The sequence below is a fragment of the Adiantum capillus-veneris genome, chromosome 7, assembly GCF_014529385.1.
Source record: "Adiantum capillus-veneris isolate H3 chromosome 7, ASM1452938v2, whole genome shotgun sequence".
NCBI classification, from domain to species: domain Eukaryota; kingdom Viridiplantae; phylum Streptophyta; class Polypodiopsida; order Polypodiales; family Pteridaceae; genus Adiantum; species Adiantum capillus-veneris.
This window is the reverse complement of record NC_140937.1, coordinates 87316171-87330774: the sequence shown is the minus strand read 5'-3', so window position 1 is coordinate 87330774 and position 14604 is coordinate 87316171.

Genomic DNA, 14604 nt, shown 5'->3' with positions numbered 1-14604 from the left:
CAGGTCGACACAAAGTAATGGAACGAAGGGAAAAATAGATTGTGTGTAGAGAGCTAACTGGCCAAGTTCAAATCATGCCAATGTAACTTGGATGAATTCCATTGGGTGTAACTTCTTCTTTAATTGAAATCTGTATTCATGACCTCCATTGTAATGTTTCTTCTATTCCAACTGTGAGATGATTCCGACCATTTTCTTGTATCTTTATTTCAATAGTAAGATGAAATTGTCTGCCTATCTCTCTCCTTTTGTGAAAGTATGTGTCATATCTTTACATTTTGTACAACATAAGCATTGTTTGATGTCTACTCTCTCTCTCTCTCTCTCTCTCTCTCTCTCTCTATATATATATATATATATATATATATATACACACACACACACAAACACACACACACATATATATATATATATATATATATATATATATGTGTGTGTGTGTGTGTGTGTGTGTGTGTGTGTGTGTGTGTTTGTGTGTGTGTGTGTGTGTGTGTGTGTGTGTGTGTGTGTATATATATATCTCTCACACACACACTTACTTCCATGGCACCACATTGACAAGTACAAAGAATTATAATAATATACATAGTTAGCATTTTGGACGGTATTTGTAAATACAAATTTTGAAACAGTCAATGGGCTGTAATACAAATTTTGCAGATAAGGAATCTAATTTTTTCCTCTAGGTAGAAGTCATGCTCATGCCCTTCAAATGAGGGCGGGGAGGGAGTTATGCTCGATAAATTAAGTAATCCCTTATGTGGTGTGTCGTCTATCAACAAAGTGTTGTCAACATCAAATGGGACATGGATTTGAGAAAAAGGTAATTTGTAATAAAGCTGGGCATTTGGTTTTGTAGGATGGTAGTGGCCATTGACAACACACTGTGTTTGGCAATACACAAATTTACATTGCCAATAATCCATTTCGGCTATTTACAAACTATGGCTTACGAGGGGGTTGAGGTTACATAGAAGACCATATCACCTTGGAAAAACAAATTGCAGAAATTCCTTAATGCCCAGCCATAAAATGATTCTGTGTTAGGCTTCACGGAATTTGCGCACGTTAAGAGATCCTACATTTGAATCATATGCCTCTGAAAACATCAACGATTTGTTGATGTCCAAAATAATTAGTCTCTGCAAACCTTTTGTAAAATAGATAAGTAGTTAGACGATAGGATTACTTTCATATTTGCTCACATTGGTTATTACTGGAACAATCATGTCAATGTATAGCAAAGGTACATACTGGGTTTGGTAGCTGTGGAGGTTCTCCAATCCAGTGTTGACATCTTTGAGCTTTTTCTCACAACTCCCTTGTTCTTGTGTTGTCCGAGACTCTTGTGTCTCTAGTGTAGAGTGGTTCATAGCAAATGAATTAGCTTCTAACGTGCTATGATCTATTTGTGGGTCAGGCATTGTTGATTGTTGATGATTTTCATTCTCTACTAATGGAATCGTGGCAGTGGTATGCTCTGCTTGAGGGTTGGGGTGTTCTTCCTTAGCCCCTCCCTCTGCATTATCTTCTTCCTTCTGAAACCCTCCAAGAACAGAGAGAGTTCCTCATCCCCTCCATGTGCATGATCTGGCTCTGTACTTGCACTGCCCTTTCCCTCATCCTACATCCCTATCAAACTCTCCCTCTACATGATTTCTCTTCTCATCAGTTCGTCCCTCCTCTTCCTCATGTCCCTTCTCAAGTGATTTTACAAAATCTGTTTGATTGTGTCCCTCTACCATCATTGTTATCTCTACAATATGGTTATCTAAAAGGGTGTCTTCTACATCCATGCTCTGAGGATGTGAAATAGAAAGAAGATGCTTCACCAGAGTGGCATGATATCGGTGCAAATACAATAGTGTATACTTTTCCAATGCACTCTACAATCACCTTGTTAAAGTAATGCTTTGCAAAATGCCTACCATTGACATGATCGAATGGCTATAGTGCAAAGAAGCTCTGCAGTATGTACTCAGCATGAAGGAGACACCTCCATCCACACAGGTTGGCATCTGTCTATTTAGGAATTGTACTCACTTCTTTAATTTCTAACATATAGAGTTTGTAACTTCCGCAAAGCTTGCCATATTTGAGCAGTTGTCCTTTTATGCAGCTGCCAGCAGACAAGTTTGGTATGAAACCAACATAATCATTGTATGCATACCTTACTCCACATCAAGCCAGATTCTAATTCTCAATACTCACAGTCTTAATCTTGGATGTGTTACTCGAATTGAGTTTAGAATCCATACAACTGGCTTGTCAAGCTCAATGCAAACCATGCTACAGTGGTGGTTGCTCTCGTATGGAAAAATTATGGTTGTAACTTGCAGGATCGGAAAATCAGCGAGCCACTTCTCGAATGTGCCTTGAGGGGTGTTTTTTTTTATAGAAAGAGAGACATTTGAGGATCCATGATATATATTTCTCGTTGACTTTGTGAAGGTAGCTATCTCTAGATCAAACTACAAGACAGTTATGAGAAGTTATTCTCTAATCTAAAGACTGAATAAAAGTATGATGAAGCTAGTCAAAGCATCTTACTTTAGGCATATATAGACAATTGAAGTTGTTATTTGAGCATATGGATCATGGAATATATTAATATCAGCAGAATCTATTGCAAGTCTCCTTGAACCATCTGATACTGATATTTATCTTGACTTCATAGATGATAATATTTCATTGTTGCTGACAGTGATTTCATGTGTGACAGTGTGACAGTGTGGTAGCTCCTAATCTCCTCTTCTAAAAGCATTTGCTGCTTTCTTTTCTCTTTCAATTTCTTCATCTTCTCTGTAGGACGATTTTCCTGCTCAGCTCTGGGCCTGGTATTCCCATCATGGGTGACCTCCACAATCTTCACCTCTCATTGTGGCATTGATGGAGAAATAAGAAAAATTTCTTTCATTTGCTTGTCTATACATTTGTTGGGTTGAAGAAGTTTATCACACTCCATCTTACTATCATGCCAAGGGCAAACCCAGGCGAGTAGGACTCGGGCCAAGGGCCCGGGGCCAAGGTCCGGCTGCTAAAGGCAGATAGGGAGATTCTATTCAGTGGCCAAGGGCTATATAATGGGGGGTTCGGCGAAGAACCTTCATTATGTAGCTCCTGGGTCTTACATTGGTATCAAAGCCAGGGGAGGAAGGAGAAGAATGAGCTATGGAGGAGAGGGGAAAGACTTGCATGTTCTCTCTCTCTATCTCTCTCTCTCTCTCTCTCTCTCTCTCTCTCTCTCTCTCTCTCTCTCTCTCTCTCTCTCTCTCTCTCTCTCTCTCTCTCTCTCTCTCTCTCTCTCTCTCTCTCTCTCTCTCTCTCTCTCTCTCTCTCTCGTCAAGTCATCATCTATCTCTCCGGACCTGCTTGTATGCTTTTTCATGTTGAGGAGCAAGGATGAGGCATGGCCGTGGGCACGGTCCCCTATAGAGCCAAAAGGAGATGGCGGCATGAACGATTGCTTGCAAGGATGAGAGAGGATCCGGGCCGGCTATGTGCAGGACAGCTTACATACATGGCGGTGACAAGACCGACCTACACGAAAATCAACACATTCAGGCTTGATGGATGCGCAACAGGGAGAACACTATTTTTTGTCTCTACCACAAATGGATTCAACCACTATAGATGGAAGTATCTTCTTGCTCTCGCTCTCGCTCACTACACTGCGGCCATGGCTGCTTCTCACGTTTTTTTTGAAGGTGGGCACCCTAATTTTGGGCACCCCCCAATTAAGGGCTTTGGCCCACGGTTCCATGGCCAGTCCAAACAGTTTTATCAGCTTCGACATTTCGACACGGTTGCAACCCTCAAGCTATTCAAGGAACACAGCCTTGCACACAAGCACGGTTGCCAGCATTTTCACGCATAGCTTGGAGTTATGACTCAACAAGCAATCACCACTGGCATGCAAGGTGCATGTGCGGACGGTCGAAGTGAAAGCCCAAGGTGTTTAAGGTAGAATCGTGGAAAATTTGGACACTTTGCTTGACACCAGAAAGTGGAACTCTCTCTCTGCGGCAAGGCCCTTGACGCCAGGAAGTAGGACATCCCTTGACAAATAATAGATGTAATGGTACGACAGCAAGTCTAGTCAGAGAAACTTTGGAAATTTTGAGGCAAGTACCAAGCTCCAACAAGAATGGAATCCAGGTAACTTCTTTTATTCTTTTCATCTACTGCTTTCAATCATCATTAATACAGATTGACAATAAAGGCCAGATATGGGTGGCATGTGCCTTGTATTCTAAGGGAGCAAGGCTCCGTACAAGGGTGCTAATGAGCAAGGCTTGTGTACTCTAATGTTGTGTTATTTCTTTCATAATATTTGCACTATGGAATTTTCTTTCGCTCGCGTAAGACGCTCGGTGGCTACGAACGACACTCTCAATAGGAAAATTATCATGCCAAGACCAAGATCTCATGGAGAAAAAGAAATACTTACTTGAGGATGGTTAAGGATTTCCTTATGATCTGGGTCCTCCGTATTTGGCAAGGTTTTCTTGCATTTTGGAATATGCTCTCACTTGCTAGTAAATATGGCTAGGAGCCAGTTTCGGGCAGTTTTTCCTTTGTAATTTAGGACAATTGGTCTCAGCAAGGCGACTAGCACCGTCCTTGTCAAGGAAAACAACCAGCATATCTATTGGCTATGAGCACAACAGTATTTATGTGTAGCACGGCTTCCATTTAGGCATATTGTATAGTGGCTTCCAAAGTCGGGGATATGCTGAGAGCATATACACTTGGGGGGACTTTGCAGATGCCATGAATGATACTTCACTAGGTTCCGGCATGGACTCAGCTCAGAGAGCACCCATGATCCATCCGACATCTCTCTATCTCAGCATCCATGGCTATGAGCCACATTCCAACGAGGAAACCAACATCAAACTACAAGTTCGTTCTCAAGTGAGACTTTACTTTGATGATATGGTCAGACAATTTTAATTTTTTCTTTCATGAGAAGCAAAGGCTTCTAACACGTGTCTGGTATTCACATTGCTTTGGGATTAAGATCACTAGCACCCTGGTTTTGGAATTTGGCATTATATAGATATCCGTTCACATTTTTCGTCACACAATGTGGAATTGTGATGTATTCATGCCAGTCCAGATCGTGCACGGCACTTTTCGTATCGGCTCACTCTGTTGAGACCCTCCTTATAGCCAAGGGCTACACATTTCAAGTTTTTGCTTTGCATGCATGGCATGCTAGTATGGTGAAATTGCTTTCACCTCATCATTATCTACACTTTTGCTACAACATAAACTACTTTGTCAAGGACAAAGAAACATATTGCATGTTTTACCGTTTCCATTGCATATGGCAAAGTGCCATCATTCGGTTAATCTCGTCCAGTAACAACCACATTCATGGTAGGTGAGTCAAGTTGTGCCTTATGTTTTTTGAGGCTCCTCTCTAGGAGAGGGTCGTGCAGACAGATTGTTGTAGGCTTTTAAGATAAGCTCCAAACCCGGGATAGTATGAACCGAAACATATTTTCGCAGGCACACATCACAGTAGCCTGCTGGAATTTTCTCAACCACACATTCTCTTTCTCTCTTGTCTGAAGGGATAGTGAAATTAGTCGATATGGTAATCGGAAGGCCTAAGAGCCATCTATTTTAGAAGGATTATGATCCATCTCTTCTTGAACAGCTAAGAGCCATCTGTTTGTCAGGTTATGAACCATCTAATTTGCAATGGCTATGAGCCATCTATCTCTAATCCATCAGAAATTGCTCTTCAGATCGAACCGATCACCACAATTGAGTTCCAATCGCCTCTAATAGACAAGCAAGAGTATTTCCATTAATGATGGTTTGGGTGTTGTTTTCATACTACATCCTTTTAGTGCAACAATCAAGTTGAGTTTTTGATGATCTTAAACTTGTCCAAACTTTTCTCTACCATGATGCATGGTTGCGGTAAGTGTTTCGCACAGCACGGCTGTCCACAAAAACCCAAGGGTGTAGACTTTTATGTCTACCACAGATCTAGTTGTTGTGAATCATATTTCAAGGATCTCTCATTTTTGGTGCACTACGTGTGTCCCTAGCAGCACAGTTTTCAGGGATATGACCCTACTCGTGATTTACAAAGCACTCTCTATAAAGTGCTAGTCATTTGTTGACCTCTTCACAATTGTACCTTCATGAAAAAAAATTCAAAATCTGCCAAGGGGTAGTCGATAAGGTCTTTCTAGATTCTCACTAAGGAACTTGGATTGGCAAGATATACCCAAGGGTTTGAATCACCGAGGCAACCACTAGGGTTACCAGTTTAAATTTCTTTATCTTCACTAATTTCTCTTTTAGTGTTTTAAAGTTCACAGAAATTTTGGTACTATATCTTTCCAGGTGGAAAGCTACACTGGCCATTCGGGTAAGTATACGGTATTATTTACCTCTATGTAAGTGTTTTTGGTCCAGTTTGATTTCCAAACAAGTTTACTTTCTAGGAATGCATAAGCTAGACGGCTTTCATTCCGCTTGGTCTTTAGCCACATGACAAGGTCATGTAAGAGCTCAGCATTTTGAGAAAATAGTTTTATTTTCTATCTTCCATGTTCCTCAAGATACAATGATGGGTTTGATTCTTGTTGAAACAGTTATAGACCTACATGGTATGGTTGTTTTTGGCACATGTTATCACATGGGATATAATGTGGTCTAGGAACTCAAGGAGTTCGGTTTAGCTAGTGTGGATCACTGATAATGAGGTCCATCTCACTCACATCACAAAGTGTTTGCAGCTACCTCCACACATAAGTACATCTCGTGCTTCATGGATGTCACTTTTCTCGACGTCCTTCTTTGAGACATATTCCACATGTGGAGAATATGAGTCTCTGGGACTGACACTGGCACCTAATTCCTAATGATGTATCGCGACAAAGTCCCTATGTGCTGGCCGCATCCGTTGATTAGACCATTTGGAGCACACGTATCAGGAACAATTTTAGTGGCCAAAAATTGTCGTGTACTAAGTACATACTTGTTACAACTACAAGTACTGTGGAACCACCTTAACGGAGGGTCATTTCTACATATAGCCCAGTATGCTACGTTGATGAGAATGTCCCATGTTGGTACCTAGGTGTGACTGATCTTTCACATTCTGCTATGGTCCAACTCTTGGTGCAAGGCTTTCACGTACGTACCATGGAAAGTCTCGTCATGGAATTGCGGTTCAGATTTATTTGTGTTAAATGCATGCGCACTAGGTGTTATGGGCCCTAGTGTTTCACATAAATTTGTTTGGAGCGGCCTGAAAATTCATGGACTTTCTTGTTTCTGCAATTTTTTGCACTTCAGTGCAACCTTTCTAGCAGATTTATTATGAGTTTACACCCTACCATACAAGGTAATGGCTCAAGATGGGTGTCTGTTGTTGGACGGGCTAAACTCTATGAGCTTACTCCACTCCAACCCGCTTTCAACCTAGTTGGTAGTCTCCATTCCATATCAAGTGTATGGCTGGAGACTCAATGGTTGAGTCATAGTTTATCGTCAGTTGTGGAAGACTGTCTGTAAGTGGTTGGGGCAAAGTACCTCACTCTTACCGCTGTCGAGAAATTTGCGGTCTTGCCAGGAAAGCGCCGAGCTTATGGCTGTGAGAGTTTGTGAGAGAGCTCAACAAAAACTATATGAAGGAGTTAAACCATAGATGCCATGAAGACTAGGGTTTGGAAAGAAGTGCAATCAAAGAAGCCTCACTCTTTCTCTCTTGCACTCACACACACAAAGAAAGAACACAAAAGAGAATGTCAAAACAATACGAAGATGAAACCATCAAGGCTATGGTCATATCGTATCATGGGTAATATGAAAGGGTTAATAGATGAGTTAATGGAATTCAATCTTGGCTGACCAAATAGGCTACGAATTGTTCTTTGGAATTGTAGTTTTGTGCTTACCATAATATATATATTTTGTCTAGTGATTGGGATTAATTGTGTGTACAAATCCTCTTAGTTCATAGCAAGATAACTACGCTTACGTCAAAAGAAAAGTTATAGTCTATGAGAGGTAGTATGATGGGATCCAGTGATAGAAGTATTTCATTAAGCCTTTCTGGGCCAAAGAGAAACACTATACGTTGTTGAAAGTGTATTTTACGGCTAATCCATACGTTAATTCTAATATATCGTACAGAGTGAAAGCGATAGAAATGATCATCATGTGGGTTATTCATCTAGGATAGTATGTGAGAAATGTAGATATGAGAGAAGTGAAGAGATGAGAAGTTTCCCTCCCAAACCCTATTCTTTCCCATAGGCAATAAGGATACTGCGGGGAGAGATGTACCTGTAGTAGCAAAGAGAACCTAAAATTTGTAGAGAGGATGAATTACTAAGAGTGAGAGAGATAGGTTTGGTTAAGGAGATGAGATTAGATATATATATATATATATATATGTTGGATTATAGATGAAAAAGAAAACAACAAGAAATCAAGAAAACATCAATGTATAACACATCTTACTTGACAAACCCTTCGGCACCATTGTTGATGGAGGGAGAAGAAAAGAGGAGAATTCAACTTTGATTGATACGTCAATTCCACGTCCTTCTTTGATTAGATTTTATCTTCCAAGGATAGCATGCAAGGATGGCTAGTCTTCCTCTAGGAGAAAGTGTAGACTTAGGCTTATGTTAATGGCTAAGTACAATTAGGCATTACTACTCACTCCCTCAAGAATTCCTCTCATGAATGGCTTGAATGCTTGAGTGGTTTTCAAGGAAGAAAAGGTCCCCTTTTATAGGTGAAGGGAACCCCCAAGGGTTTACACAAGAAGAGAGGAGCCAGTGTGAACAGGAATTGGAAAAGTTGGAAATGAGCTTTCCCTGCATGATGTGGGCACACTGGGGTCCAGTATTTTGATCATATCTCCTCAACCGTGGCTCCAAATAAAAAAGTAAAAATATGGGCAGAAAATTCACCTCATTAGCTACGATTTTCATTTTTAAATCATTTTCAATTCGGATTGGAACCTTGTGTAAAAAATTCATCAAAATAAGGTCCATTTCGGGCAGAAAACGTCTTCTTGTGGTCCCCTTAGCCTAGACTTTCATTTGATTCCAAAGGACACCTCATGCCATATGAAAGAATGACATTGCTCCTTGACAAATTTTTGTAATCATGCTTGCAATAATGCATTAAAATAAGTGTATCTTTGAAATCATGCCACCTAGTGTCCCCACTAGGATTTGATTCCCTCCTAGTAGCTATTTAAAAAGAAATATAAGAAAAAATGAAAAATACATAGAATATATATATATTGGAGTTGACCCTAGATATAAGATCTAGCTAGGGTGTGAGATGATAATGAGATAGTAGAAATAAAGAATCAATGCTTTTTGCCCCAAGTTAAAGAGGTGGAGCTATTGATGCTTTTCCCATAGTATTTTCTAATGGTAAAGTAAGAATAGGTTACCCTTGAGAAAAATAATAGGATGAGATAGAAGGCTTATTATTATACTTAAATATGCATATGTACATTATAAGAAAGATAATTATGTATCTACAAAATTACAAGATAGATCTTGTAGCATGCGTTCCCACTATGTACGTGTCACAGCACAACACGGCTGCTATTCATCCTTCGTTGGATGAACTGCTTACAAGTATTTTTTTAGTGCTAAAGGATCTTCTAAGGGCATACGTTAGCAGAAAGAATTTTTGAATGGGCGATTCTCTCCCTATTCTAGAATTTGCTTAGGTTTTCAACTTTGAACACCTATTGTGGTGGGGTTGGAAACCGATTCAATAGTTTCATAAGTCAAGGACTTAGTAGGTGTGCTAACAAAGCATGTTGGCATGTAACCTTCATTACGGGTGAACATGTAGTTCTGTGTGTTACAAATTGTTCAGAAGTCTGACATGAGGACACTCTCTATTTTTTCCCTCATTAGCTATGAGCTTTTCAAGATACTCACACGAGTTGGAAATCTTGCTCACAACTTCATGGACAGTTGCACCAAGGTTTCTTGCATTTTTCCAGTCTATTCAAAAATTCTGCAAACTGGTTATGTCTTTAGACACTTTTTAGTCGTCGTTACTCCTTTAAAGTACTCAAGTGAGCTATAAATTGAGTTACCATTTCGATACAAGTGGTTGCAAACGGACAACAATGTTGACAATCAAGATGTTTCTCTCATTGAACCTCCTCATTGCACCACTAATCACTCATAAGGACAACTGGCCCATGTATGGGACATCCATAGAGAAAACATTAGTGTTCTTCCAAAGATATTACCACTTGTGTTTTTGAGGACGAAAACGCTTCTCCAAGGGGGGAGTAATGTCATGCCAAGGGCAAACCCACGCGAGTAGGACTCGGGCCAAGGGCCAGCTGCTAAAGGCGGAGAGGGAGATTATATTCAGTGGCCAAGGGCTATATAATGGGGGGTTGGGCGGAGAATCTTCATTACGCAGCTCCTGGGTCTTACACTTATTCTTTTCAAGGTTTTGTTATCCTTGTCAAAAATGGTTACACTATGTGCATGTGCTGCAACAATAGTTATATCATTAAAGTATTCAAGAAAAAAATACTTCACTGCCTCTTGAAGTGCCAACAATGCAACAAGTTTCCACCTCATTATGCTAAAACATGCCTCTTCACATATTGACCTAACTAGCCTCTGAAATGGAAGCTTTCTAGTACAAGAAGCTCAATGCATTTTTTAGCCTTCCTAATTTGCTTAAACATTAACTTGATGTGTCTTTGTAGAATCTTCATCCTTGGAGCTTTTAAAACCTTTGTGGGCTTTGCAAGTCTCTTCTTCTTATTGGCAGACCTTCCCCCTGCTTTAGCAACCAAACTTGGACCTTTGCTTGCCTTCCTAGCAGTCACCTTTGTTCTTGCCATTTCCCTGTAAGACTATAGCCTCAGTGTGTGTGTGTGTGTGTGTGTGTGTGTGTGTGTGTGTGTGTGTGTGTGTGAGAGAGAGAGAGAGAGAGAGAGAGAGAGAGAGAGAGAGAGACAACGTAGCCCTCAGTGTGTGTGTGTGTGTGTGTGTGTGTGTGTGTGAGAGAGAGAGAGAGAGAGAGAGAGAGAGAGAGAGAGAGACAACGTAGCCCTTTGTATCAACTTCCTAGAATTGCAGATGAAGCAAGCCAAAAGGTCCAAAAGACACGCAAGATCAAAATGTTCGGGGTGGATGCTTGATATCAAGAAATGGTTTGGAAGATGGGATGCATGTCAAGGATGCGTCGATCTACTCCCAATTTAATGAGGCCTTCTTACAACGCCAATGTATCACGGATTGGGAGAAATTCGGAGGTTCTTGCTTCAACCATTACACCACACAGGTTGCCCCAAACTACAAATCTCTCTTCTTCTTTGAATGAGGTAACCGAACTCGTCCCTACATCCTTGAGCCCATCCCGTTGAGTGCGATCCGCACCATTACCTCCATTCGTCTTAGCTCCCATTCTCTACGCTGCGAGACAGGAGGTTGGGGCACAGGTGAGGAGTCTAATCCTATATTTGGAACCAGTTTTATAACCAAGCTGATAAATCTCCCCAAAAAAAACTAAGTATTTACCAATTTACAAACCTGAGATCCCCCTTTCTTAGATAATTTCACTACCTTTATCAAGAAATAACCTTGTTATTAAGTTATGTACAACATATTGCAGCCCCAAGTCAGCTAAAAAACTGTATACCAAAAATATCCTAGACAACTCAGTTCCTTAGAGCCAGCTCAAACACCTTCCGAGAAAGAAATAACTTAAAAGTCTCCAGCCAGGATCACCCAAAGGAAAAAACTCCGACATACTCATCGTCTCAAGCACTTTTTTTTAACACACCACTAGAAGCATTTTGTATACAATACATCAAGATGTTAGAAATAGACCAGCTAATATATATGCTTGAGTGAAAATAAACAGCGAGCCAATATTGGCAAGCAAATTTTATAGAATAATCGAGGTTCCCACGAACTATGGCCAGTAGTGATCAGTGTCTATGCTGACTTGGTGAGCAACAACCAGAAACTTTCACAAATATTCCCAGCTTGTGAAGTACTATAGTCAAAAAAGTCCAAGTAAGTTTGAAACCACCTATCTACATAATCCGGTATATGCTGCCACTTATTTTCTACAAAAAATCCGAAGCTATGGCTACACACCCGAAGTATTCAGTAATTTCCAGAACACCTTTTAGTTGAATCAGTAAAATAGACGTCCCTTCTAAAAAAATCAATCCAGGGTCTGCTATATTACAAAGAGGACTACAATTCAATTTGTATTCCAACTTACCAAGGAAACCGAACCTTCCAGCTCACTATTTTTAAGTTAATTTTTTTATGAAATTCCGGCTTTTTCCAGCCCTGAAGTATCTACTTCAGCCCTGAAGTTTCCACTTCATCAGTGCTCACCTTCTTTTGAGAAGTAAACAAACTCATAGAACTACCAAATTCCATTTAGACACCATGCAATATAGTAATCAGTACAGTCATTTATTAACCAATCCTCGAAACCAGGAAATTGTTTTACCATAGGATATAATCTCAGCTAAAAAAACGGTTTTTAGAACCCAGACATTATTCTCCCCACCACTTATTCCACGGAGACCTAGCATTATTAGAGAATCGCCACTTCACAACTATCATAAGTAAACCTTAAGTAAAATACCCATTGATTCTTATCAAGAAAGAAACCTATTTTCCGAACCTGGTACTTTTTACAAGCGGACAGATTTGAACAATGTTTTATTTCTACATATTTTTTTTCCAACGAAATAAGCTACAGCCACATCATCCAACTCGGACATTCTTTCAACATATTCAAGAATCAAAAATAGATTTCTGTTAACGTGTAGATTAGGAGACGTCAAAGCCTCCACAATAGCCTTCTCCGACTTTTTCGGCATGTTGAGCCCATAGCAGCCAGTAGATAATAACACACACAGTTTTGAACTTACACACACAGAGGTGATATCAGAGCACGCAGCTAAGTGAGTATGATTACTCACCTTATGAGTCTTTTTATACTAGTTAATGCTCATCTGCAGAAGACGCGACACCTGAGTTGGACAGATTTACCCACAATTGAGGTTGCCAGCACGGGCATATACCACGGGATCCCCCACAGCCCAAGATCCGGAGGTTTACAGGCAAGATGCGCCACATCTTCTACTATAATCGGCAACATACCCACACCCCAGTACACAGGCGGTGGCGTGCAGCAGAGGCAAGAAGACTTAATGCAAAGAATACTACCCGCCATAGAGTATTTTTAGTACAATGAAAAGATAGTGTTAAGTTAAATGCAAAGCCAGGTCATACAGTCCAACCCAACATCAAGGCAAATAGATAACCATCTATTCCCATAGTCAATGCACGGTCCGTAGATTTGTAGCGAGGTTATTGTATCAGGCCTTGGATAAACATACACAGCTGGTTTTACACCTACTATCCCAACCCTACATTAAGCTTATGTAATTTAGCAATCCACTAAGGTAAAATATGCGTCGATCTACAAGGTGAGAGTTTAATCAATTTTGGGTAATCTTTTCTATTTCCAATTTGGCCTAGGAGTCAAAAAGTGGATCTATACAAGATGGTTGATCATATATAAAACCCGAGTCCAGAGTATCTTTTTTGTAGTTAGCATTCTTCAGCTACTTTGCTTACCCGGTGTATTTAGCAAATTATGGCATACAGTCACGACCAGGTTTTTTCCATAGCAAGTGCACATCTCTTTTTGTCCAATGAGTCTACTTAGAGAGCAACATTACTCCGCTATGAACTTCATCTATTTCCGCAGTTAGGAACCTCTGTTTCCCAGACTAAGTGGTGGACATATTAGGACCGAGTGACAGGAGTGACCCTTTGGGGTCGTGAACATTTCAAGAACAATATTCGATTGGCAATGGTTACTGAGGCTGTGGGCCTAGGGCCAAAGTATTATTACATCGAGCATTCAAGAAAGCCAGGTTTTTCAGATCGGTTATACCTGCTAGCCCAGTTTCTACCTCCTCATAATATTTTCTTGTACCGTAGTTATGGTCATCAACTAAGAGGATATTTTAATTGTACTCACTGCACTTGGGAGTATGGGGTAGCCTTGGCGACTCGTATCCTACCATTAGCTGAGCGTCCAAATACATGCTTTTACTATGACAGCTGTTTGTGTGATCATGTAATGGGCGGCATAATAGAGATGTAGATGAAGGGATCCTGAAATAATTATCAGCTAAGCTTTTTTGTCTAGTGAAAGATTGTGTGTGTGTGTGTGTGTGTGCGATGCTGTAGATAGATTTTGTTCTGATTTAAGTAGACTTATCAAATTTTGTAAGTCAAACTTAAGGTAGGTCCAGTTGTGCTTTTCTAGGGAGTTGCAGATACATGCAACAAGGTCTTTTTTGTAAACCCATTATTAATGAACTTGGTAATCAAAGTATTGATTTCTTCATATGCACTAAAACAGTTGGATGAGGCATACATTATAAGAAAAAGCATTCCTAGACAGGTGTGTAGAGAATTCTTGACAAGTCTATTGCTTTTCCCTTTTGTAAATTCAGAGGAAACAAGCTTAAGCTTTTCTCTTTTCCAAAAAAAGCGAGTATAAGAATTTTCCAAGAAT